The sequence below is a fragment of the Pinus tabuliformis genome, chromosome 2_2 (assembly GCF_031772625.1).
Source record: "Pinus tabuliformis cultivar Carrire ecotype Pingquan chromosome 2_2, CPIR1, whole genome shotgun sequence".
Taxonomy (NCBI): domain Eukaryota; kingdom Viridiplantae; phylum Streptophyta; class Pinopsida; order Pinales; family Pinaceae; genus Pinus; species Pinus tabuliformis.
Window position 1 is genome coordinate 932,632,087 of NC_142300.1, and position 26,575 is coordinate 932,658,661.

Sequence of the window (26,575 nt, forward strand, 5' to 3'; positions counted from 1 at the left end):
CTTATGGAATAAAAATAAAATATCCAAAGGAAAAGTAAAAAAATGAAGACATTAAATTAATGAGAGGATAATTATAATATAAAAATGAAACTAAAATATTAAAAATAATCTAAAAAAGATTAAAATAATTAAAGAAAATAAGGTAATTGACTATTTATTAATAGTAAAAATCAAATTTTTAAGGCATAGTTGAAAAAGTAGTTTAAAAAAAAATTAAAAAATCTAAAAATATTATAACATAACATAGAATAAAGTATTTAGGTAGTAATAAATGTTGATGAGAGTAAATATACTGAGGAAATAAAAATATCTATAAATCTATAGGATATATATATATATATATATATATATATATATATATATATATATATATATATCAATTAAAAATTATAAGCATAATATAAATCTATGATATAAAAAATAAATGAAAACAACTAGAAACACATATTAAGGAAGAGACAAAAAAAGGGCTAAAGAGTAAACAAAAAGGAGAAAAATAGAAACTCAAGAAGAAAGGGCAGGGACCCAACAACTGCTAATTTTCCAACCATCATCTCTATTCAGATTGATTGGTGTCCTTTCACTCTCTATATCCTCCCTAAAATTAAGGCGATGTAATTGATTTATCCTTGTAATGACTAAGACATCTTTAATGTAGATGTGGTGTTTTGTATTTTCCACTTGTTTTTCCAATGCTAAGGAGTGAGTCCTCCCATGTTTGATATTGACCGCATGCTCATGAATCCCTTTATTTATTAAGCGACCCATTTCACCAACGTAGGGTGTCCCACAAGAACATGGGATTACATAAACACCTTTCATATTCTTAGGGTCCACCAAGTATTTTACAGATATTAGGGAACTTTGAATGGTATTTAGGGGTCCAAAGGTTGAGGGAACATTGTGCTTTCTTATGTGATCCAAGATCTTTTGCTTATATATGTATTAAGAATTACATGGATAAATTGCAGTTTAACCATAGAAATTTAATGTGCACATGAAAGAAGAGGAGAAACACATAAAAGCATGAAAATAATATGAGAGACTTGATAACAAAGTTCTCCCAATTTGGACTATGTCTCTGGGCCTTGCTCGATCAATGGGGAGGTCTTCATTCATTAAGTGGCATGAGAAAGAAAAAGTACAATCAACATTTACAAAAGGAGTCTTATACCTCCAATCTAGAAAATGGCTGAAAAATGGAGAGCTATGTTGCAGAAACTGGCATCACCATTGAGTTCTTGTCACTGAGAGGTGAAAAATCGATATAAAACTTGCCCAATTCTGACACTGGACCAAAATTGACCCCCTGGAAAATGTGCTCAAGCAAGGTTCTGCCCCATGTCACAAGTCTGCTCACGGTTCCACCTCCTCTATCTCGAAATAGGTGTCACGCTCTCTCCCCCAAGGTGCACTATGTAGAAAGGTTTATATAAAAAAAATGTCAGTGGATCTCCCAATGGAGTCCGTTGGCATATTGGTTAAAAATGTGCAGTAGTTGAGGAGGGGTCAAGGGATCCCATTTTAACATAACATATATATTTCACTGTTTATTTTTGGGCGGTGGGTCTGCCATTCTGGTGGCCTGCTCCCCCATCTCCATTGATTGTTATTTAAGTGGAGGCTTTAGAAGGGGCAGCGAGGTTGGCTGCCCGCCCCCCAATGCTATATAGTTGCGTGGTTACCAAGGGAGGTGAGCTCATGGCTACTCGCCCCTATATTTAATATGAATTTTTGTGGTGGTTCCAGGGCGGCAGGGTCATGGCCGCCCACCCCGTTTTTTTATTTTTTTATTTTAAAAATAAATATGGTTCCACCGAGGGTGGCGGGGGTTATGGCCTATCGCCCCATTTGAAGAATTTCTCAAGCCTTAGAGAATATTAGGAAAATTAATGGACCCACAATTTTGTCCGGAAAACTGGCCAAATTCCAGTGTCGGATTCTTGCCAAATTGCACCCTCCTTAAGCCTGCTACATGGGTAAGTCAACCCCCCAACTTTGACTGCTTCTATATTCTTCATATGGACTCAGATTGGAGTGTCGTTCACACCATTGGAATCAGGGAAACGAGGACTTTTATCTGATGTCAAGTTAATCAACTTTCTACCACTTTGAATTTTGAGCCTTTTTCATGCCACTGGTGTCTGGAGATCCACCTGGATCAATCCTCCCCATTGAGGAGATTTTGGACCACCAAAAGCTTTATCAGTCAATTGGCAAGTGAGGGAATTATTCCCTCACCCTTTCCTTTTCCAACCATTTAGCCTTGCTAGGGTGCATCCCTTTGAAACCAACTCGAAGGTACTCCACATCTCCTCAACGTGAAGTCCTGGTTCTTCTGTCAAGGATGATATTTTCAGGCAACTCATCGAGATACTCTCATGCAAAGTAATCAAATGTAGGAACTGATCCAACCTCTTCGATGTCCATAATAAATGGTGGCTCATAAAGCTTTAAGTTTTCCACATTCACTATGGAGTACATTTGCTTATATGTCAGCAAATCGAGACGAAAGGCATTGTCTCCAATCTTTTCCAAGATGGTGAATGGACCATGCTGGATTGGTTGCAACTTCTTCCCTTGTCCCTTCATTCTGTCCTTGCTAATATGGAACCACACTTTATCGCCCACTTGAAATTGATGGTCGATTCGGTACTTGTCATGTCGAGCCATGTACCGAGCTTGACTTTTCTCCAACTGCTCCTGTACTGCTTGGTGAATCAACTGGATCCACTAAATGAATTTTTGTGCTTTGTCCCTATCATCACGTACACTGGAGTCATGTTCCCTTCCAAATACCATATCAAAATGATCTTTGGATAGGTAGCCAAAACATGTCCCAAATGGTGAACGATGCGTAGATAAGTGCACTGCTTGATTGTAGGAATGTTGCACTTATGGAAGATGCTCATCCCACAACTTAGGATGTCTTCCACAATAACCTCGCAATAACTGCACCACGATGCAGTTGACAACCACTGTCTGTTTGTCGGCCTGTGGATGAAATGTCGTGCTTCTTTTCAACTTGGTGCCCATCATCTTCCACAAGCTGGTCCAAAACTCTTCGAGAAAGTGAGAATTACAATCTAACACAATCAATGTGGGAAACCCAAAATGGACCCAAACATGCTGAAAGAAAAGATAAGTAGCCTGCTCTACAGTGATATGCTTTTTACAAGGCATTAAAATACACATTTTACTAAAATGGTCAACGATGACATACAAATAGTTGTTACCTTTTCTAGACAAAGGCAAACCTCCTACAAAATCCATCAACACACTTTCCCTTAGATGACTCGGAATAGGGAGTGATGTGTATAGCCCAAGCTTTCTATTAGAGGGCTTTGAAAAAGAACACATGACACATCCCTTTACATAGCGAGTCACAATGTTCTTCATATGAGGCCAAAATAAAAGTCTTTGTACATGAAACAAAGTTTTTTCAACACCACAATGACCAGACACAAGGGAGGTGTGCGCCTCCCGGATTACATGTACCATTTCTCCTATGGGTATGCATAACTTACCAAGGTGATACAATAGTTTCCCCTGCAAGTGATATTTTTCCACCTATGAACCATGGGTTAGTTTTTCATAAATTTCCTTAAAGTCATCATCATTAGAATATTGTTTAGCATAACTTTCAAAAGATAACGAAGCATTAGGCAAAATAACAGAAGCAGAAATAGGAGGGTGAGATATCATATCGGCCACTTTGTTGCTAGTGCCCTTCTTATACTTTATTACCACATGAAATTGTTGAAGAAAACCCATCCACCGGAAATGACAAGCTTGCTGCAACTTGGTTTGTGACTAAAGATACTGCAAGGGTTGATGATCTGTATGGATGATGGTCTCCTTACCGATCAGGTAGTGTTTCTACTTTTTCACACTCTAGACCAAGGAATATAACTCCTTGTCATAAGTGGGATAGTTTATCACAACCTGAGAGAATTTCTCCGAATGGTAACATATCAGCTTCTTTTGTTACATCAGTACAACTCCCATGGAATATCTGCTGGCATCTGTCTCAATCTCAAATGGTTGTTGGAGTTCTGGTAAGGACGAGACCGCCACAGTGCTGATCTTTTCTTTCAATGCTTCGAAGGACTTCTGCTGCTTTCCTCCCCATTGAAAGACTTGCTTTACACTTGTCAATGTGTGTACAGGTGCTGCAATAATAGATAAATTGGCAATAAATCTCCTCCAATACTATATTGCACCCAAAAAGCGGTGAACCTCGGTTACACTAGTAGGCTTAGGCCAATTTACAATTGCTTCAACTTTAGAAGGATCAATTTTAACTGACCATGACCAATAACATGACCTAGGTAAACCAAAGAGGTTTTGCCAAACTCACACTTTGACAATTTTACATAGATTTTTTCTTTTTTCAATACATCAAGCACTTTTTTTACATGGCATACATGTTCATTCCAATTTCTACTAAAGACAAGAATATCACCTAGATATACAAGAACAAATTCATCAATGAAAGGCCTAAAGAGATCATTCATGACCCTCATGAAAGTGGCTGGAGCATTGCAAAGTCCGAATGGCATCACCATCCATTCGAACAACCCCTGTTTAGTCTTTAAGGTGGTTTTCCACACATCCTGCTCTATAATTTGGACCTGGTGATAACCACTACGCAAATCCAAGTTGGTGAAATAGATAGCATTCTTTAATTGATATAGTAAATCATCAATGTGTGGGAGAGGATAACAATTTTTCATCGTGATTTTGTTTAGTGCTCAGTAATCCATGCACATCCTCCATGTGCCATCTTTCTTCAGCACTAAGATAATCGGTGAGCCGCATGGAAAAGTGCTCGGTCTGATGACCCCTTGGTTCAATAGTTCCTGCACCTGCTTTTTCATCTCCTCCATCTCAATAGTCGACATCCTGTACATGCAAATGTTTGGTAAAGGAGTGTCATGTTGCAAATGGATCTCATGTTGGATTTCCCTCTTCGAAGGTAATCCCCTTGGTTCCTGAAACATCTCATCATAGTTAGAAATTAATTCACATAATTCTTTTTATGCACATGATCACCACAATGGAAAGAATCATAAAATTCTTCATCTTTTCTTCTTACAACCATAAGCATGCAACCCTTACTGGAATTCACCAACCTCCTCATTTTTCCTGCACTTACAAGGTTGGCATTGATTCTAGCTTGATGAGCCCTTACAATATATTCTACACCATCTTTTGTGATTTGGTATTTGTTTTCATGACGGAAGAAGATTGCTTTTCTATCATATAAGTATGGACTCCCTAACACCATGCCATAGATATCCAATGGTATCGCATAAAGTTCTACCTCATCCACTAACTTAGAAGCGATCACAAATTTAACCTTGCACTGCTTAGGTGCATCCAATTTTGCTTTATCATGTATCCATCCAAGCGGGTAAGGTTTTGGATGTGATTTGGTTTTTAAGCCTAGCTTCTTTACCAAAGACTCTGAAATTAAATTTGCTTGGGATCCGGTATAAAATAGAGTTTCCACTTTTGTATGATTTATGACAACTCTAATATGAAATAACTCAATTCTCTTTCGTTCATTAGGAAGAGACTCATCTGTTGAACTAGTGCTTTCATGTGATTCATAATTAACATGAGGTGTAAGAGTACCTTTTGTTCCTACTACCATGATCAATGCTTCATCTTCAGAATTAGATCCAAGGTCTTGTTGCACAGTTGCCACTGTCTTCTGCTTGCCTTTTCCTCCATACTTTCTTGGTCTCTTTTCTGGGTACAATTTCCAACAATGATCATCGTCATGACCTTCCTTTTTGTAGTGAGTGCAATAAGGCCTTTCTCCTTCATATTTCTTGGTTTATGTCGTCCTTTTCTCCTTTCCCTTTCCTTTCACTTTGGTTTTGCCATTTTGAGGTTTGAAAGGTGGTTTCTTGGAATGATCATCTCTTTCATTTTTTCCCCTGTTCTCAAGATGAATGGCTTTTACACTGGTCGAGTCAATAGTAGTTGGTTCAAACAATAATAATGAATGCCTAATGTAACTATGTAATTATCCAATATACTTATTCACTACTTCAGGTGAGTCAAGTTAAATTCCCAAATTAAGTGCTTGTTTTCTAAACTCCTCAATAAAGCTTTGAACATCTGGACCTCTGCCTTGCCTTAAGTAATGCGAGTCCATTAAGGCTTTTTTCTTATAACCCAAGGGATAAAAGTGTTCCTTTAATGCAGAAATAAAACTAGGCCATGAGGAAAGAAGATTACCCACATTCTTACTGCTTTGCAATTTTCTCTCCCACCAAACGAGAGCGGTGCCACTCAGCCGAAGAGAGGCCAATTGGATATTTTCCTCATCCTCTTCGATCTGCTAAATCCTGCAGTAGATTTTAATCTGCCTAATCCAGTTATTAAGATTTTCTACATTACTTTCACCGTTATACATGGGAAGATCAAATTTGACATCTAATTTAAGGAAAGGTTTCTTAGATGCATCCCTTGAATTTCTATGATGATGATGATGAGAGGAAGAAGAAATTTCACTCGTGGAAGGAGAAGGAGGGGGTTCTTCTCCACCATTTCCATGCATTGAACCTTGTTCTTCTGGCTTTCTCTCTTCTGCTTTCTCCAGCCTTGAAAGCAACTGATTGACCTTTTCTGCCATGGCATAGAAGATTTTGCGGTAATTTCGCTCCTCTTCATAACGAGCCTCTTCATCTGCCATGTTTCTCCTTCGATGTGCATGCCCCGCTTTGGGATCGAAAGACTTTAGTTTCCCTTCGCCTCTTCAGAGCCTGTTTCTTGTTAGCATACAAAAAATGCAATTCACATCTACAAAGACCTTCTCTAATACCACTTGATCCATGATCTTTTGCTTATAGATGTATTAAATAATTACATGGATAAATTGTAGCTTAACCATATAAATTTAATGTGCACATGAAAGAAGAGGAGAAACAAATAAAAGCATGAAAAGAAGACAAGAGACTTGATAACAGAGTTCTTCCAATTTTGACTACGCCTCCGGGCCCTGCTCAATCAATGGGGAGGCCTTCATTCATTAAGTGGCTTAAGAAAGAAAAAGCACAATCAACATTTACAAAAGGAGTCTTATACCTCCAATCTAGAAAATGGTCGAAAAATGGAGAGCTCTATTGCAGAAACTGGCATCACCATTGAGTTCCTGTCGCTGAGAGGTGAAAAATCGATATAAGACTTGCCCAATTCTGACACTGGACCAAAACTAACCCCCTGGAAAATGTGCTCAGGAAAGGTTCTGCCCCTTGTCAAAGGCCTGCTCACGGTTCCACCTCCTCTGTCTCGAAATTTGTGCCATGCTCTCTCCCCCCGGGTGCACTGTGCAAAAACGTTTATATAAAAAAATGTTGGCGGATCTCCCAATGGAGTCCATTGGCGTATTGGTTAAAATTGTGCAGTAGTTAAGGAGGGGTCTGGGGATCAAATCCTGCACCCCCCCCCCCCCATTTTAACATAACATATATATTTCACTGTTTATTTTTGGGTGATAGGTCGGCCGTTTTGGTGGCCTACTCCCCCATCTCCGCCGATTGTTATTTAAGTGGAGGCTTTGGAGGGGGCGACAGGGTTGGCTGCCTACCCCCCAATGCTATATAGTTACATGGTTACCGGGGGCAATGGGGTCATGGCCGCCCTCCCCTATATTTAATATGATTGTTTTGTTGTGGTTCGGAGGGCGGCGGGGTCACGGCCGCCTGCCCCATTTTTGTATTTTTTTATTTTAAAAATAAATATGGCTCCACCGGGGGCAACAGGGGTTATGGCCTACTACCCCATTTGAAGAATTTCTTGAACCTTAGAGAATATTAGGAAAATTAATGGACCCACAATTTCGCCTAGAAAACTGGCTGAATTCCAGTGCTGGATTCTTACCAAATTGTGCCCTCCTTAAGCCTGCCACATGGGTAAGTCAACCCCGAACTTTGACTACTTCTATCTTCTTCATACGGACTCAGATTGGAGTGTCATTCACACGGTTGGAATAAGGGCGACGAGCACTTTAATCTGAGGTCAAGTTAATCGACCTTCTGCCACTTTGAATTTTGAGCCTTTTTAATGCCAATGGTATCTAGAGATCCACCTGGATCATTATGATTCTTATAATCTTGTCAATGGTCCCTTGGATAAAAGGAAGGTGCACCCTTGCAATCCAATCTTTGGGTTCTTTTTTAATCTCACAATCATTGTCAGCTTTAAGGAAAACCTTGAGACGTTGGTGCTTATTATAACCGTTATTTTTTAAAACATTAAGGAGAGGGGTTTTATCATCAACAATGCGGCTATTATAAAAAACTCTAAATGCACGAGTAGCTAAAGTGTTGAGAACACCTAGCTTTTGAGCAAGGAAATGATGGGACTTCGCATGAAGATACTACTCCATGTGAATTTTCTTCCTAAAGACCTTTTCTAAGAATGAACCATCATCCTTATTAAAAATAAGGACGTCATGAAAAGGAAATATCCCATTTATTTCACATTCCATAGTAAACTTTATGGATCTAGACTGATTATTAAGGTGTTGGAGAAAGAGATCCAACTTTTCCCAACCATGAGGCCAGATGACACAGGTGTCATCCACAAATCTCTTCCAAAGCTTTGGTTTGTATTGAGTTGAGGCCAAATATTTAGATTCAAATTCCTCCATGAACAAATTAGCCACTACAGGGGAAAGGGGGTAACCCATGGCAACACCACAAGTTTGTTCATAGAATTCCCCTTCAAAGTTGAAGAAAGTAGAGGTAAGATATATTTCAACCAATTTAGCAGTATCTGGATCTGTGATGTGATTGATGACCTCAATGGCCTCATTAATAGGGATATTAGTGTAAAGGGAGACCACGTCGAAACTCACAAGAATATCCGCTGGGATCAAACCTTATACTCTTTAAATCATTGATAAACCATGAAGAGTCTTTGACATAGGACTTTGTAAGGCCAACAAGGGGTTTTAGCTTTTGGGCTAAATAATTTTCCAGAAGATAGATTGGCCCCCCCTAGGTTTTGACAATGGGTCTCACGGGAGCACCATTCTTATGGATCTTGGGAAGTCCATAGATCATCAGAATGATAGGGTTACTCTCAGTGAGCTTATGGCTCAAGGAGATAACCGTGCTACTAGATTCTATAGCTAGAGCCACATTTCTAGAGATCTTCTTTAAGATATTCTTATTAAGTTTTATGTAGCTCTCGTGGCTACAAAGGTGGTCCAACATTTTTCTCCAGTAATCTTCCTTATCTAAGATAACTACAACCCCACCCTTGTTTTCCTTGAGAATAACAATGCCCTTGTTATTGTTCAAAGTTTTGATCACATCAAACTCATGCTTGGTAATGTTTCTCTCTAGGGGCTTTTCCTTTCTAAGGACAACTGCACAATCTTGCCTGATCATATCTTTAGTGTTGTCTGTTGAGTCCCTTAACCCATATTCATTGTCACAAATAATCTCTTCCATAGCGGTTTGTCTAGGAGCAACGGAAAAATTTAATCCTTTCACCATAAGACTAAAGACAAGAGGGTCAAAAGAAAAGATAGATAGATTAACAACCCTATTACCATAAGAAGAGAGATAAAATGTATTATTATTATTACCACTGTTATCATCATCATCAACAAAAACAATGTTGTTGTTATTATTATTATTATCATAATTATAGTTAATATTATTATTAATAGGAGAATGAAAATAATCCAACAAGAGGGGATTATTGATCCAGGTGGATATTTGTGGCCACCCTCATATTCCACTTGGAGCCCCACCACTGTTTCTTTTATTTTTTCAGTTTCCTTAATTGTAGCACAATTTACTATTTTTGGCAATTTTTCGGGTTGTGAACTTCCAGAGTTGTTTTGAGGCCCTAAATGACATTTTTTTTTTTTTTAATAAGAAAACATGAGCCTTTAAATGATGTTTGGAGTTGAATGTTTTAGTCCTCAGATATATCTTTTTAACAAGGTATTGTGCACATCAAACATAGATTGTATGCCAAAGTTACAACCCTAGGAAGTTGACATACCAATTTACCCAAACGGGGCCCATAGTTTTGGTGCTTCATCTCATAGGGTTAGGCTTTTGGATGTTTAGGGTTTTCCATTGTTTCTAAATAATAAAGAGGCCTTTGAGCCTCATTGTAACATAGTTCAGAGGTGTGTAGTCGCCACATCTCTTCTTAGAGATAAGCTACCATCGCCTGAGCTAGTTTATTTTCATTTTTGTATGTAAGCATATTTCAGTTCTTTGATATTAATGAAACAAAGTTTTATTTCTGATGCATCTCTGTGTATATGTGTAATTCTGTATTTTGTCGTGTTCCTCAAGAAGTCCGGATCAATGTTATTAGAGTGGTCTTCTCTTTCTCTATTTTTCTTTGCATGTCCCCAACAAGGTCAGGGTATAAGAAGTTAGGGATCGAAGTAGGTGAACCGTTACAAGACCAACCTCGTAAACCCTGATGACCTCCCATGGCAGAAGAAAAGAAAGATGAGGAGATAGGAGATCCTTTCAAAATATTGCTCGAGGAAGCCCTCGAGCGATAGAGGAACGCGATGATGGATAGCTTTGTCCAGATCCTTTGGCGGCTACCACATGCGACGCATCTTCATCCAGCAGCCACTCTGGAGGTGCCACTTTGTTTAAGGTACAAGTTAACTTTGATATTCCCATATTTGAAGGCCACATAGATGTAAATTCCGTAGATAGATGGTTAAATCTATTGGAAGGATATTTTTAATTTCATGACTTTTCCAATTGGGAAAAGATTACTTTTGCACTTCTCAAAGTTGCCCCACACATCAAGCACTGGTGGGAAACCTATTGTGAACAAAAGGATGAGAGGGAATCATCACTGTTTTCAGGCACGCCCACTTGGAATTATTTCTGAGATGCCATCAAGGAACAATATTACCCTATCGAGAGCTATGAAGATAAATACATAAAATGGATCATGTTGCAATAGGGAACGAACCAAGATGTGCCATAGTTCACAAAATTTTTCCATACCCTTCACATGAAGCTGAGTATCAAGGATTTTGAGCGGCATTTGGTACTCAAGTATCGTGGTTGTCTACACAAGTACATCGAGGATGAGATGGAGTTCTTGGACATCTCCGCGCTTGGTGCTGCCTATTGATACGCTGTCAAGATCGAGCAAAAATTTAAACAGAAGAAGTGAGACTTTGGATCTGTGAATTTGAAACTAGGGAAAGGCGCCCCCAAGTCGCATAATAAAGGACAAATCTAAGGTGGGAAGACCTAGGACAACCCACATAAGCTACAAGCGAAGAAAAACATCATGAAGACAAAGAAGGACATAGGGAAATGGTTTGAGTTACATAAGAGCCCCACTCACAGCACAAGTGAGTGCCGAGCCAAGCAGTCACTGGTGGCCGAGTTGAAGGATTCTGAATCAGATACATGTTCTAACTCTGATTCAAAACCAACAAGGGAAATGAAAAAGGGAAGCAAATTATCGATGTGGAGCCTAGTGTCATCGTTTCCACCACCAAGATCCAAAAAGATGTGCCCGAAGATCCAGAGGAGGAGGAGGAGCTCTTCCACTCACAAATGTGGGTGAAGGGTTCCCCATTGTAGTTCATTATCAAGAATGGGAGCCAAAATAACCTCATTTTAGTATAGTTCATGAAGTATTTGGGCCTACCGACCACACCACTCCCGTAGCCATACACCATCGGGTGGCTTCACCAAGGGCAAGATCTCCGCGTCAGCCAACAATTTCACCTTCCCTGTAAGATCAAGCCCTTCATGGATGAGGTACTATGTGATGTTGATGCTCTTGAAATTTGTGATGTATTATTAGGCCAACAATACTTTTGGAAGAGGCATGCTATGTATGAGTCTAGGGCTTGCATTTTTATTATTACTTTGGCTGATAAGTTGTATAAGATACTGGAGGTAGCACCGCCTAGCTCCATTTCTTTGATCACTGTGAAGAAATGTAGTAAGATCATTTCCCAGATCGAGAATTTTTTTTACCTATGATTCACCCTTAAGGAAAGAAGAAGATTATGGTCATGGCCCCTAGACATGGCTCCTTCACATGACAACAGAATATGGACAAGGTTGTGGAGGAGTACAGGGACATGTTCACCTCACCCACGGGGGTACCTCTACACTATTAAGTCAAGCACTCCATTGATCTAACCCGAGTCGCGTCGTTACCTAATGGACTGATCTATTGACGCTTTGTTCTAGAGAACAATGAAATCAAGAGGCAGATTCAGGAGCTGTGGCAAAAAGGGCACATCAAGCCAAGTTCATCACCTAGTAGGAGCCTGATCGTGTTGGTACAGAAGAAGGATGGGACCTGGAGACTCTGTATTGACTATCAGGCACTGAACAATATCACTTTCCGGAATAGGTATCCAATCCCACAGATTGATGAACTTTTGGACCAGCTTAAGGGGGTCAAATATTTCAAAAACATTGACTTGAATTCTGGTTATCACCATGTACTGATCAAACCCTCCGATATGTGGAAGACTGCCTTCAAATCTAGGGAGGGCCTTTTCAAATAGCTGGTCATGCCTTTTGGGTTGACAAATGCCCCCGCAACCTTCATGAGGATGATGGAAGACAGCTTATGACCCGTCACCAACTCATTCGTGGTGGTGCATTTAGATGACATTCTGATCTTCATCTAGAGTTGGGAAGAGCACCTCCACCATATTCAACATGTCCTCCAAACCATGCAACAACACATGTTTTGTGCCAATTTGGAGAAATGCACTTTTGGTATGACCTAGTTTCAATACATGGGGTACATCATTGATGAGTAGGGTATGCATGTGGACCCATCCAACATACAATTCATTTTGGATTGACCATCCCCAACCACTATAATAGAGTTCCACAACTTTTTAGGCCTTTATAACTTCTACCACAGGTTCGTGCTGGGTTTCTCTCATAGCACTTGGCCCTTGAGTCAAGTCACTAAGGGAGGAGCAAAAGAAAAGTTCTTTTAGTCTGAATCCCAACAGAAGGAATTTTCCAAGTCGAATCATCGCCTCTGCTCTGCACCAGTGCTCACATTACTAGACCCGCAACAACCATTTGAGATTGAGACAGATGCCTATGACTATGCTATTGGTGCAGTTCTTACTCACCAGGGGCATCCAGTGGCATATCAAAGTGAGACACAGTCTGAAATTATCCCACCTATGACAAAGAGATGCATTACATTGTGCAAGCATGCCGGCAATGGAAAATTTACAATATGGGGAAGGAAATGGTCATCCACATAGACCATTGACCCCTGCAGTTCATACAGACACAAGGGAAGTTGAAGAATGATCGCCATTAGAAATTTTCCACATACATGCAACAGTTCCATTTGAACATTAAGTACAAGAAGGGAAGAACCAACAATGTTGTATACCACCTTAGTCGACCGCTGGTCATGGCGCTGACCACTGTGCTTGACTCTTGTGGGCACAAGACTGCGGGGTGGCCGCATATTTCCTTCAAGCAAGCATGCCAAGATGATTTGGGAGGCGCACTACAATCATGTCTCTAGACATTTTAGGGTAGAGAAAATAGTGGTAGTGCTGTAGAAGTATTTTTATTGGTCGAACCTTTGACAAGATGTTGGTAAGTACATTAGATCTTGCATTGCGTTTGTCATTTCCAAACCGACCATCAAGAAGCAAGGCCTATATACTCCTCTGCCTACTCCTAGTCGACCTTGGGAATATATATCCATGGATTACATGTCGGTACTTCCTTCTACTAAGCATGGCCACAACTATGTTTTCAAGGTCGTCGATAGATTCTCTAAGATGGCCATCCTGATAGCCTGCAAGAAAAGTATCACAACAAAATCCACTACTAAGATCTTCTTTGAACGAGTTTGGGTGCACTTTGGGATCCCACAGTCCATTATCTCATATCGGCAAAGTAGGTTCCTAAGTACATTTTGGTCAAGTCTCTGGTCGATGCTAGATACCAAGCTCACTAAGTCCACGACTTTCCACCCCCAAACTGATGGCCAAATAGAGGTCTTCAAAAAGATGATCGTACACATTCTACACATGTAAAACTAGAAGCAACCATGCACATGGGTTGAAAGCCTCTCCTCTATCTAGCACATCTACAACAGATCTCTCCATAGCTCAACTAGCCACAACGCTTTTTAGGTGTGACTGAGATTCAACCCACTATGTCCCATTGATGTGGCCATACCATTTGCAGCTTCCCTAGCAGATTCAGCTCATGTCCAGTTTGAAGCTGACAGGGCTAAAAGCTTCATTAAGTTCATTCAACACATCTTCCAATAGGTCCATGACATATTGGACAGATCCAATGCTAAGTACAATCAACACCATGATCAGCATCGGATGCCACATAAGTTCCAAGTGGGCATCAAAGTTTGGTTACATTTGCAAAATGAGCGTCTCGCTGGGCCCCACCGCAAGCTTCGCCCACTCCGATATGGGCCTTACACCATCACTAAGGTGGTAGGGGACATTTTTTTCGAGCTCGACATTCCACCATTCTTTGGCCTACACCCAATGTTCAATGTGGACCGCCTTCGACCATACTTTCCACCATTACTAGACACATCAGGCATTATAGAACAACTCACACCAACAGAGTTGAACCCAAGCTGCATGGAACAAGCCACAACTCATTAGATCATGGACACATGGATCAATAATACTCACCAATAGTAGATCCAACTATATTGGGTTGTCAAAGCTAGCCAACTCCTACACCAAGGCAAGTGGCTCACCAAGGACCAATTTCAACAGAAGTTTCCCCATCTCATGGAGGCACTCAACACAATGGGGACCATTTCTTCCTAAGGGGGGAGGAATGATCTAGCTGGATATTGGTGGTCACCTACGTTAATTGTAGTACAATTTTCTATTTGGTAGTTTTTCGGGTCGTGAAATTCTGGAGCCGTTTTGAGGCCCTAAACGACGTTTTTTTGGAAAACAGAAAAAACATCAATCTTTGATTAATATTTTCACTTGAAATTTTTAGTCATGGGATAGATATTTCTAACGAGGTATTGTGCACATAAAACAAATATTTTATGCCAAAGTTACAACCCCGTGAAGTTGATGTACTAATTTACCCAAACAGGGCCCATAGTTTTGGTGCTTCATCTCCTAGGGTTAGGTTTTTGGATGTTTATGGTTTTACATTGTTTCTCAATAATAAATAGGCCTTTGAGAATCATTACACCACAGTTCATAGGCAGGTATCCACCACATCTCTTCTCAGAGATAAACTACCATCGCTCGAGCTAGTTTATTTCCATTTCTATTAAGCATATTTTAGTTCTTTGATATTAATCAAATGAAGTTTTATTTCTATTGCATCTCTGTGTATATGTGTATTTCTGTAATTTTTTGCATTCTTGCATAAGTTTGGATCAATTATTGGGCTCTAATGAGAAATAGTTAACTAAGCGATTATCAGGGAGGTTAATACCATGATTTACCTTAATGGATTCCTCTTGCTGGTTGGAAAGGTTAGCACTCGTTGAAGAATGGAAAGATAGGGTGGGCGGGAAATGGATGAAAATTGATGGGTGAGGATTCAAGCCATGGTTCGAATCATAAACTGAGTTAAATAGACATGTCCAAGAGGGAAAGCAGAGTTTTGATTATCCATGAGGGTAGATACGTTGGAGGGAAGTAGGTTCTATGGATTAGGAACAATGAATAAATATGGATGAGGATGAGAGGGATGGGTTATGGTGAAAGCTCTAGAACATATAGAGCTCAAGCACGAAAATTCTTCATGAGAACCAGAAGCGCTAGAGAAATTTGCGTGCCTAGAATGAATAGAGGCAAGAGGTGGTATAAGAAGAGGAACCTCAATATTCACAATTATTTTGCAACCATCATTGCAACCAACCCCATAATCAGTATTGCCTCCCAGTTGCTAGCAAAAATATGAAACAATGTTCTCGTTCACTTGGGAAGACATGGATCCAAACTCTGGAAGAGATACACCATTGATCCATGAATGGAGAGAATATATTTGAATCTTATTAACTCTGCAAGTGGAAGAATAACCTAAGCATTTTTATGAGATCTTGAGAAAAAATTTAGACTTCTTATTCTTCCATATTTCTTCCATGTGAAGAGATTTTAAATCTGAAAAGGCTTCGATCCTTTTCCAAAGAGTTGTAGATATCACATGAGAAAGATCCAAATGTAATAAGAACAACTTTTGAAATATAAATTAAGGACCTTTTCTAACCTTGCAAATCTCAGAACGGATAAGGGCTAAAATTGTTTTCAAACATACTCAATGGTTTGTGGAATTATTAAGGAAATGTTTAATCTCAGCGAATAAGGAACGATAGATGAATATATACATCATTTTAGGAATTCTAGATCTGGATTCATTTTGGAAACCTACAAGTGTTCACTTTCAAATTGATGAAACTTTATCACAATGGCCCTTCCATGCAGGGTTGTAATATCCAAATTCAGGCTTCTATGATCCATATCATGAATAATGAGAAATATTTGTTATTTCAATTTTCTAGAATTTTCATTGCTAGCATGCTCTATATTTTTGGTAAGATTGAGTAACTTTTGTGGTGTGCAAGTATTAATGTTGGATTGTAGGGTTCTCACTATCATTTACACTCCTCTTGATACCACCAAGTCATTTATTTCTCCCTCAAAAAATCCCTCAAAGCATAATTGACCAAGAATTCATTTATGGTTTGTTGAAGGACACCATGCGCATTTATCCTTGTGCAATAGGGGCCCCTAAGGGTTAATAAGCAAGGAACCCTTATTGTAATTCATGCCATAAATAAATTTGGACATTATATTACAGGATACCCCATTTTTGTACATACTGATCACTCTTCCATTCATTATCTAGTGAATAAATCAGTTATAAATGGAAAAGTCACTAGAAGCCTTCTCCTTCTTCGTGAATTTGATATTACCATTGTCGATAAACCTGGAAAGGAGAATTTCACTGTAGATTTCTTGTCACGACTTTACCATACTAATGAATCTATTCCTGTAGAAGATGAATTTCCAGATGAACATCTATGTGCATTATCTAGTAACATACCTTGGTTCGTACTTAGCAAGGTACTTAGCACGATCCGCCTAAATCCTCCTAGATGAAATGTGGTGTCCTAATACAATCCCCTCTGTAAAAAGCATTTGACACTTCTCGTTACTAAGGAAAACTTTTGTTTCTTGGAACTAAATCAATAATTTTTCAATATTCTTTAAGGATTCATTAAACATTTCACTATACAACGTAAAGTCATCCATATATACTTCAACACAATCATTTGTTAAATCAAAGAAGATTCCAAGAAAAACTCGTTGAAATGTTGTTAGAGAATTAAATAAACCAAAAGGGAGTACTTGGTAAGCAAAAGTACCCCAAGGATAGGTAAAATTTTTCTTCTCTTGATCTTCAGGGGCAACTTGTATTTGGTTATAGCTACTAAACCAATCAAGAAAAGAGAAAAAATTATTTCCTGTCAAGGTCTCAAGGACCTCGTCGATAAAGGGAAGAAGAAAGAAATATTTTAACATATATTTATTTAATTCCCGATAATCAAAACATACTCTCCATTTACCATTTTTCTTTGGAACAATTACCAAGGGAGAAACCCATTTACTACCATAAATAGTGTAGATAAAACCTACACTCAATTTTTTTTGCAATTATTCTTTAACTATGTCTTTGAGTGTTGGGTTCACTCTCCATTGTGGCTACTTGATAGGTCGAGAATCCTCCTTTATGTAAATATGGTGTGTTCACACGTTAGGAGAAATCCTCTCATGTTGGTATAATCCCATGCAAAGGCATTACTTTTTTTCTTAAGAATCTCCATCAATAGCTCTTGCTAATATGGTTCTAGTCCAACATTAATGTTCAGGATCTTCATAGGGTAAATTTCAATAGTTTTAGTTTGATCTTCTAAAGCATTAAACAAAAATATTGATTTCATCTATCAGGTAAGCTTGACGAGTGAGCATTTTTCAGGGGTTTTCTTCCTTCGAATCATATTAATTAAGGGATTGTTGTTGATGTGTGGATGTGTTAAAAAGGTGCAGAGTAAATCATCCTCATTATGTTCTTTAAAATTTGGGACTTGATCAATGGCTAGAAGAGGTTGAGAAACCCCTTCATCATTATCTTCAAACCATGAAGGACTCTCTGTATCTGAAGAAGGTTTTGTTGGAGGGTAAAGGGAAAGTCACTTAGTATAATTTCCATGGGAAATGGTCATGTCCCCAGACCTACAACTAATATAAGCATTTTTTGTGGCCAAACAAGGCCTCCTAAGAATCAGTGGATAACCCCCAAGGTTTTCCTTAGTTTGGAGGATCATGAGATCAGCTGGATATTCCCATGAATATATTGAGACCACAATATCTTCCAAAACCCCTTTTGGTTTTACCATAGATCTATAAACCATCTGAAGGACAAATGGAGTAGGTCGAAGACTAGGTATCCCTAACTTATCTAAGGTTTCTTTGTTCATCACATTAAAAGCTACCCCTAAATCTATCAAAGTGTTATATATATGAATGTTATTTATATATATAGTGACAACAGGAGTTCTTGGATCATAATATTTTGTTATAATGACATTACCCAACATCAAGTCAACTAGTTTCCCAACTACTTGTACTGTTTGAGATCTCTTTTCTTTCTTCCTAGTTTCCTCAAACAAAGTTCCTAAACAACATTTGCATAAATGGGAACGTCCTTGATATCTTGGAACAAGCGAACTTTTACACAAACATTCCTTAACCCCCCCAAAATGTAAAATTTTGGTTGAATATGGTTTCTTTGAAGACATGACCTCTTTGGATAAGAAATGGATTCATACACCTTTTCGGGAGTTTGTTAATGATTAAAATAAGGAAATATTGGCTTAGGTAGTTTACCCTCTTCATCCTGCTCTTGGATAATGGGAGCAATTTGATTTTGGATAACTTTCCAAGAGCATAAGTGAATGTATTTATAGTCCATAGCTAAAAGAGGATAGCTAAGTAAAGATGGAAATTCAGTATTATAGGTTGGTTTAATGATCTTATTTTATTTAAATTTGGAATAGGTTGAGCATGAAAGTGAGGCCCTGCTTGAGTTTGAGTGGGTTTATCGGAAGGTAACTGAAGCTGTTGTGGATGAGGAGGCATCATATTCCCAAAGGATGGGGTTCCTCTCCATCTTGGAGTCCACCCTTGCCCCTGCACCTGTGGGGAACATTGAGGCCATGGAATAGGAGGATACCATCCAAAACGGAAAGTAAAGTATTGGGAAGGATTAGTGGGTACAAATTTTTGAGGTAGCGAGGGTTTCTTTTGAGTCACAAAACAAATCTGCTAAGTTTCCTCACCTGCCTCTTGAAACATTGATTTAAGTTTGATAAAAGAAGGGAATTCCTAAGTGGAATGTGTTTTTCAACAAACTCCACATGCTTCTACATTATTCAAAGGAAATTCTCTAAGTGGATTCTTTTTCTGACATTTTGAACAAAATATAGCCAAGACTAGATCAACTTCCTCCTTCTTCCTTTTGGCTTGTAGGGTATCCAATTGTGAATTGAGTGTACCTAAAATATTAGTTTTAAAATTATCTAGAAAATTCGCTAGTTGCACCTTGGTCATCCTTGTCGCACTTGATCTATTGATCCATGATAAAATATCTCCAGAAATTTTTCCATATTTTGTGCTTCCTCTAGAATATCATTTACATACCCAACAGATTTCCTCATATGTTAATTGAGATACCTCTCCTACACCCATCAAGTTGAAGGTCTCCAAACAATCCTCGCATACTTTTAAGAAAAAAGATTCGTAAAGATTTAGGATCTAAGGTGCTTCACTTAGTTATCTGCAAAGTATATTGGAATCTCTCCACATAGTGTTCTAGAATCTCGTCCTCTGACTGGGACATCTTAGAAACTTATTCTTTAATGTCCCTAACTTTGCAACAATATTGGTATTCTCTTAAAAAAAAAACATACCATCCCAAGATCGGATAGTATTTCCCCCTAGTCCCATAAACCATCGAAGGGATGCATCATTTATGGTGGCAGGAGAGAGTTTTAAGTTTTGAGCATATGTCGAGTAATCATAACTTCGGAAAATCAAATCAAACTCAAACAAAAAGGTATGAATATCCTCTTTACATAGGCCATGAAAGTTTGAAAGAGCATAGAGAGGAATATTTTTCATTTGTACTACTTCATTGGGGTCTTGGATGGGAAATTCAAAGGTGACTGGTTTTTATTGTTTGGGTCCACTAACTTCTTCATCTCCCATATTTTCTTCTTATGTAGTTTCAGGAATTTGAATCTTATTAGATCCCAAGGAAATTTTGAATTCTTACTTAAAATGGGACTCTTCCATTTTCAATGCTTCACCTCCTCCTAATGGTTTCCCAACTAGAAAAGTAACTTTTATAGGAATCCCTTTGGACTTGTCAAGACTTTATCAAGGGTGGTCCCCACCATACCACGTGTTGGGGTTTTAAGAGACTTTTCTTTTTCCTACCTATGATGTTCTAAATGCATTTAGCCTTATATAATACAAATTCAAAGGAATACCTAAGTTACAGAAAGGAACAATTCCTTTGGTCACCTATAGCTCTCATATCCTTTTGATTATTTATGTGAAATATCTTGAATCCTTAAGTGCCTCCCCGACAATGACGCCAAAAATGAGGTTTTTATTGATGTTTTAATATTGTGAGTTATACATTGTCCTTTAATTTCCAACCGAGTTAGTAGTCTTATTAGAGGCACGGTGTAATATACACAGAGGAAATTACTTTTCCATTATTAAATAAATTTCTATAAGTGCATGGAGGTTGGGTGTTTCACTCAAAAGGATCGAACTTATTAACCTTATACTTAATGTATCCTTAATTACCCAACAATATCCAAAGGGTGAGCTCAAAATAGTCCCTAGATTACAAAAGTATTATAAGTATGTTTTAATTGCTAATTATGGAGCAGTTAATATGTTATGACTCTTGTGGAATGAAACTACCACTGACCCTAAAACCAAATATTTCAAACCAATAAGCATATAGATAAATCTTATATAGCGAAAAGTAAAAAAAAAAAAAAACAAAAAAAACATAAAAACACACTGTTTGGATTTCATGTAATCACACATACGCTGAGACACACGATCATAAATAGTAATTAAAAATGTTAGTGATTCTTGTATAACTTATTAAATTGGTCACATTAAAATGAAATGACAATGTGAATATGATAACTATTCAAATTAATACAACAAACTACTCCAATGCATAAAACAAACCACTCCAGTGAATACGATAATCTGACTTAGGAAAATAAGAGAAAATCACTAACCTCTCAGAACAACACAAAAGATTTTTCACTTGATCATGCTTGAGTTGGCCCAACTCAAGGTTCATTCAGTGCCCTGGATCGTTAACTACTTAGTTCAATTCGACACAGATAAACAACTTAACAAACATACTAGAGCACATTATGGATACAGATGAAGAACCCCGCCAATCACCGAAGGACGGTATTAATTAATTTCAGAGATCAAAATGAAAACATCATATATAAATGCGCCTTGGGTGTTTCTCCATTTATATAGAGTCTACAAAACTAAAAAATAACGAATCCAAAGTTTGGCTTATCTCGGCTAATAGTCTCAAAGATAAACAAAGTAAATTGTTACAAACATAAATTAGACTTAGATGAGACTCAGTCCTCCTCTTCTATTTTCACTCGTAAGACTTACGAACTATGGATAGTTCATTTAACTTCTAAATCCAAAACTTAGCATTTCTCAAATCAATCAACACACATATCCTGTGAGTGTTTGGAAATGAGCATCTTTGACTATGACTAGTCTGAGATAAATGCTTTTTGTCAGGATCTTTAAACATCTTGTCCTTAGCCAAGTGAATGACTTCCTATGAATAATATTCAATTTGTTCCAGGAGTTGTTATGAAATAGAATAACTACCCAAAACCTTTGCAATTCAATCAATGAGTCTATCATTGAGTTACAACTATATGTGTAATTTGTGCATGCAATTAAAACTATCGTGCAATTAAGTTTCTTAGTAAGCCAACTGACCGCAACCATTATCATAAATCTTATTAAAAAAATGCTAAGAATATGCCATTTGGAAGATCGAATAACTGACCTCATCCAAGTCCACATTGTTATAATCAAGATGATCAATAGAATATCGCTAGTATGCCACTTGGACCTGTTCATATGTAGGGTCCATGGATAGTTATTCCACGCAAAAAATCCATAGTCCTGATCAATACGTTTGGAAAACAAAACCTTGTCGATATTCCAATTTTGAGCTAACTGAAACGATTCACCAATAGGCTTCAATATTGGGATACTTTTAAAATATAACATAAATTCATCAAAATTATTTCCCATAGGACATCCTATCAATAAAACCAAGGCATGTAAAATCATATGCAACCCCATAGTCAAGACATTTTTAACTTGAGTCAGTAGCCTGATATATATATGTGTGTGTATGTGTATGTGTATGTATATGTATATGTATATATATATATGTATATGTAGATATATATTACGATCTTATGCAAGCCATACATACATAAGTTACTATTCAATTCCCTTAGTTATTCATATATAAATACAAAAGACAAGGTTTGAAAAGAAATGCAAATATACGCGTGCTTGGAATATGTGACAAGTTAAGAGTAGGGAATGATAAAGTTTTAAGCCAAAATTGAATGTTTTTATGAGAAAATTTCTATCATAAGAGGGAATCATCACCAACCTAGATACATCATAACCACTAATCTATCAAGCAGCGAGAGGGATCAAATTTCTCGATGTGCAAATCTTTACTCAAGTTTTTCACTTTCTATTCACCCACGTTATTACTATAACTATGGATCATAGAAGTTGTGGATGGCTTATATCAACAAGGTGACTTGGTAAAGTTGAATTTGCAGAATTTGCTACATAAAGATAAGGTAAGCCAACAACAAAAATTACGTATGGACTTGTTACCACTTATGCTCTAAGAACTGATGTTATTAACTATCTACATCGACAATTGTGCAACCCATTTTGTCTCTAAGTGGAGTGCAATTTATTCTAACGGAATGGATTTCCAAGATACAAACTTCTGAATGAAAACAATAAAATGATTAGTAAATAAAGTAATATTTGCTAAAGGATATATATATATATATATATATATATATATATATATATAAATAAATAAATAAAGGTTTCTCCAAAGTATATATATATATAAAGGTTTCTCCAAAGTATTTCTTATTTTATGTAATAAGTTGAGATATGTAAAGGTAATAAGAAGGAGAATATGTAACCCAATTTAAAAATACCACACACTCATTTCAAAACAATTTTTATATAAGAAAAAAGAATTGCTTACATACGCCAACTCTTAATTATTATAAGATTTAATATTTAAATTTACTATGTTATATTTATTATAAATCCATGTCTTTGACATATTATCTAAGGTATGGCTAAATTACCTATTAATTGCTAAACAACTCCATATTATTTACTCAAATAAGTTGAATGCTTAGACTACCATATAGGGAGATTTAGTATTATCATAATTTATCTTCTTACCTTGCAATTTAAGGGTACACCATATTTTAATTGGTTTCCTTAATAAGATTAATAGCCAATAAAAAAAAGGAGTAATGCACATTTGTAAACCCCTTTGTGAAATAAAAAATTAATATTGTTCATGAAATCTAAGAAAATAACTTTCAATACAATCTTTAAGTGTAAAAATGCTTAGAAGCTCTAATAGTCCAAGAATCTCTAGTGTTTAGTCACTCTGCTTTGTACAAAATTACAAGTTCAAGATATTCAAATTTTGGAGTTTCCCCACACATTTTTCAAATTATTTACATTGTTCATAACATTCTTTTAATTCTATTTTCATACTTTTATAATCCAAATATAAAATGCATGAAATCGGTCAATTATTCATGTCTTGAATACTTTAAATGAAATTATATGGATATATAAATTACAATGAGAAATCATACATAAATTACTCAATAAGTTTGGTGTTTCAATGGTTTTCTGTGGATCATCGAGAATCTAAAATATTTTTCCTCATCCTTCTATGGGTGAATTTTGTATATATTATGGATAGAACTCCATTGTTGAGATCTTTCCATTAAGAGTTAATGAATCCTTATTGATGCAAATTATTTAGGTATAGACCCTCTCATGGACTTTCAACAATGCATTTCACATGAACCAATGGTTACTAGCCTTTAATTCAATTGTAATGATTTACCAAAAAAATATATTAATATATAATATTGACCTTCCATTTCCTAATATTCCAATTTTCCTTGGAAGATTAAAAATAGCAATTATGATCAATTTAATGATGAAGTGATATTTTAGAATCTACTACATCGCATCCTCCCATTATGGATCCATAGCCATTATCCTCTACTAGAATACATTTTAAAGTATTTTTTTCATTCAAAATCAAAATTTCCAATCTTTGAATAACATAACCTCCAGCCACAAGGATTAGATCAATTAGTTAAGTCTTTATCGTTAAGCCACCTTTGTTATTTAGAGGTCATGGGTTCATGTAACCACCCCATCCCACATTTACCTTCTTTTACAAACTCTTTAGGTAAAAATGAGTTGAGAGTTACTATGACATGACCCAACATCCAAGTTCGAGTTAGGAAGTGGGGTCTACTAACTAGAAACTCACTAAAACCTCTTAGGGACACCAGATCACCTAGGTGTCAAACCACAACCCTTGGTGACTAGAACTTGAGTTGGAACTTATTTTTAACTGAGCTCACAACCCAGTCACACACATAAGAAACTGTGAGTGTGACTAGATAGCTTCAATCGCATGGACAAGCCTCCATCCATGCGGTTGCAGCTGAAATTTCCTAGTTACATTCATGCAACTGTGAAACCAATGCCACATTTTCATACTTAGCCTACATGCCACTACCCAAAATACCCCAAATCTCCATAGAATCAATTCGAAGGTAATGAAAAGTCTATGAGACAAGTAATATGGCTAGATATTGTTCATAAGTTTCCAAACACATTGTAAACATAGTAATTATAGGTCATGAATGCATATATATTCAATGTATCCTTAACTTCATTAAATAATCATCAAGAAGGCTCAATACTCTCTCAAAGTAGTTGCAACAACACTTCTTAGCCAATTCATTCGCATAACCATTCAATAACTTATCAATTTATGAATAAGATCCATAACAAGGGCACATCATTTAACCATGCCTATAACCAACATCTAACCAGGTTAAATCCATGAAAAATCAATCATACAATCAACACAATAATGAGTACATGTGCTCATTGATCACAATAAGAAAATAACTCATATTAACATATACAAACGCCAACCAAGTCAAGGAATTCCGCGTAACACTTGAGCATAGATTGGGCTGAACCAAATCTCTCTTTCAGCCAATCACCCCCATGCCATATTCCAAGCATGAATGTGGGAGCATATGAGTTAAACAAAAATAAAATCAACCAGGGCTTCTAGAGGCCAAACCACCTCAACCCTCAACCACTGTGATTTCACCTAAACCAATCCAGAAATCACTAACACCAAACAAGCTTGGATTCCTCCAAATTTCTTCATCGTATCTAGATGAATTTTCCTCTCTCCACCCATCCGTCAAGAGTTCCAAGAGAAATCCCATCTCCACCCCTGACCCTTGGCAATTTTCCTAAAACCACCTCACTAGGATCCAAAGTCTATTGGTCATCCAAAGCCTACCAACCCTATAAAGCTTCAACCAAAACAAAGCACTCACAACACCATGGCTATATAGGAATTGGCAAGGCAAGGCTGAAACTACTGTCAATCCAGGAAAATTCCATGTTAATGACATCAAAAAACCAAATAACCAAATGCATGTACCATACATCCAAATCCCAGTAATGAAATCACACATGCAATGTCCTCTTATTTTAGCTGCTCTCTCCAACCTTTCCTTGTGCTCTCTTGCTTTCCTTTGCTTGTTTTCTTGCTTTCCGAGGTACTTCCTCTCTCTTCTCTTAGAGCTCTATTTTTTTTAAGTGATCAAAGCCAGAAATAACAAAAGATGTGAATTGTTTCTTTGATTCTTTTTTATCGTTGATGTCTGGTCTCTTCCTTTCCTTTTTCCTTTTCTCTTCATTTTCCCTCATTTTCTCTCTAATTTCCCTTGCATGGATACTTTTGTCTCTTCATCTTACTTTTCTCCTATTTTCCTTTATTTATCATATTAAATTTCCATTTATTGCCTTTTTCCTTTGCTAATTTCCACAACAATTAATAAACCACAAGTGATGCCCACTATAATATTTTCCCCTCCATTCAACTTGCAATACATGTCCCATGAACTTTGTTTAATTTATTTTCATGGAAAATCAACCCAGGGTTGTTACATTTCAATTCTCTCAACACTCAAGTTTAGAATCCGTAGTTGAGCTGACGAGAAGTTATCCCTTTGTGTGGATATACCTAGTATAAATATTTCA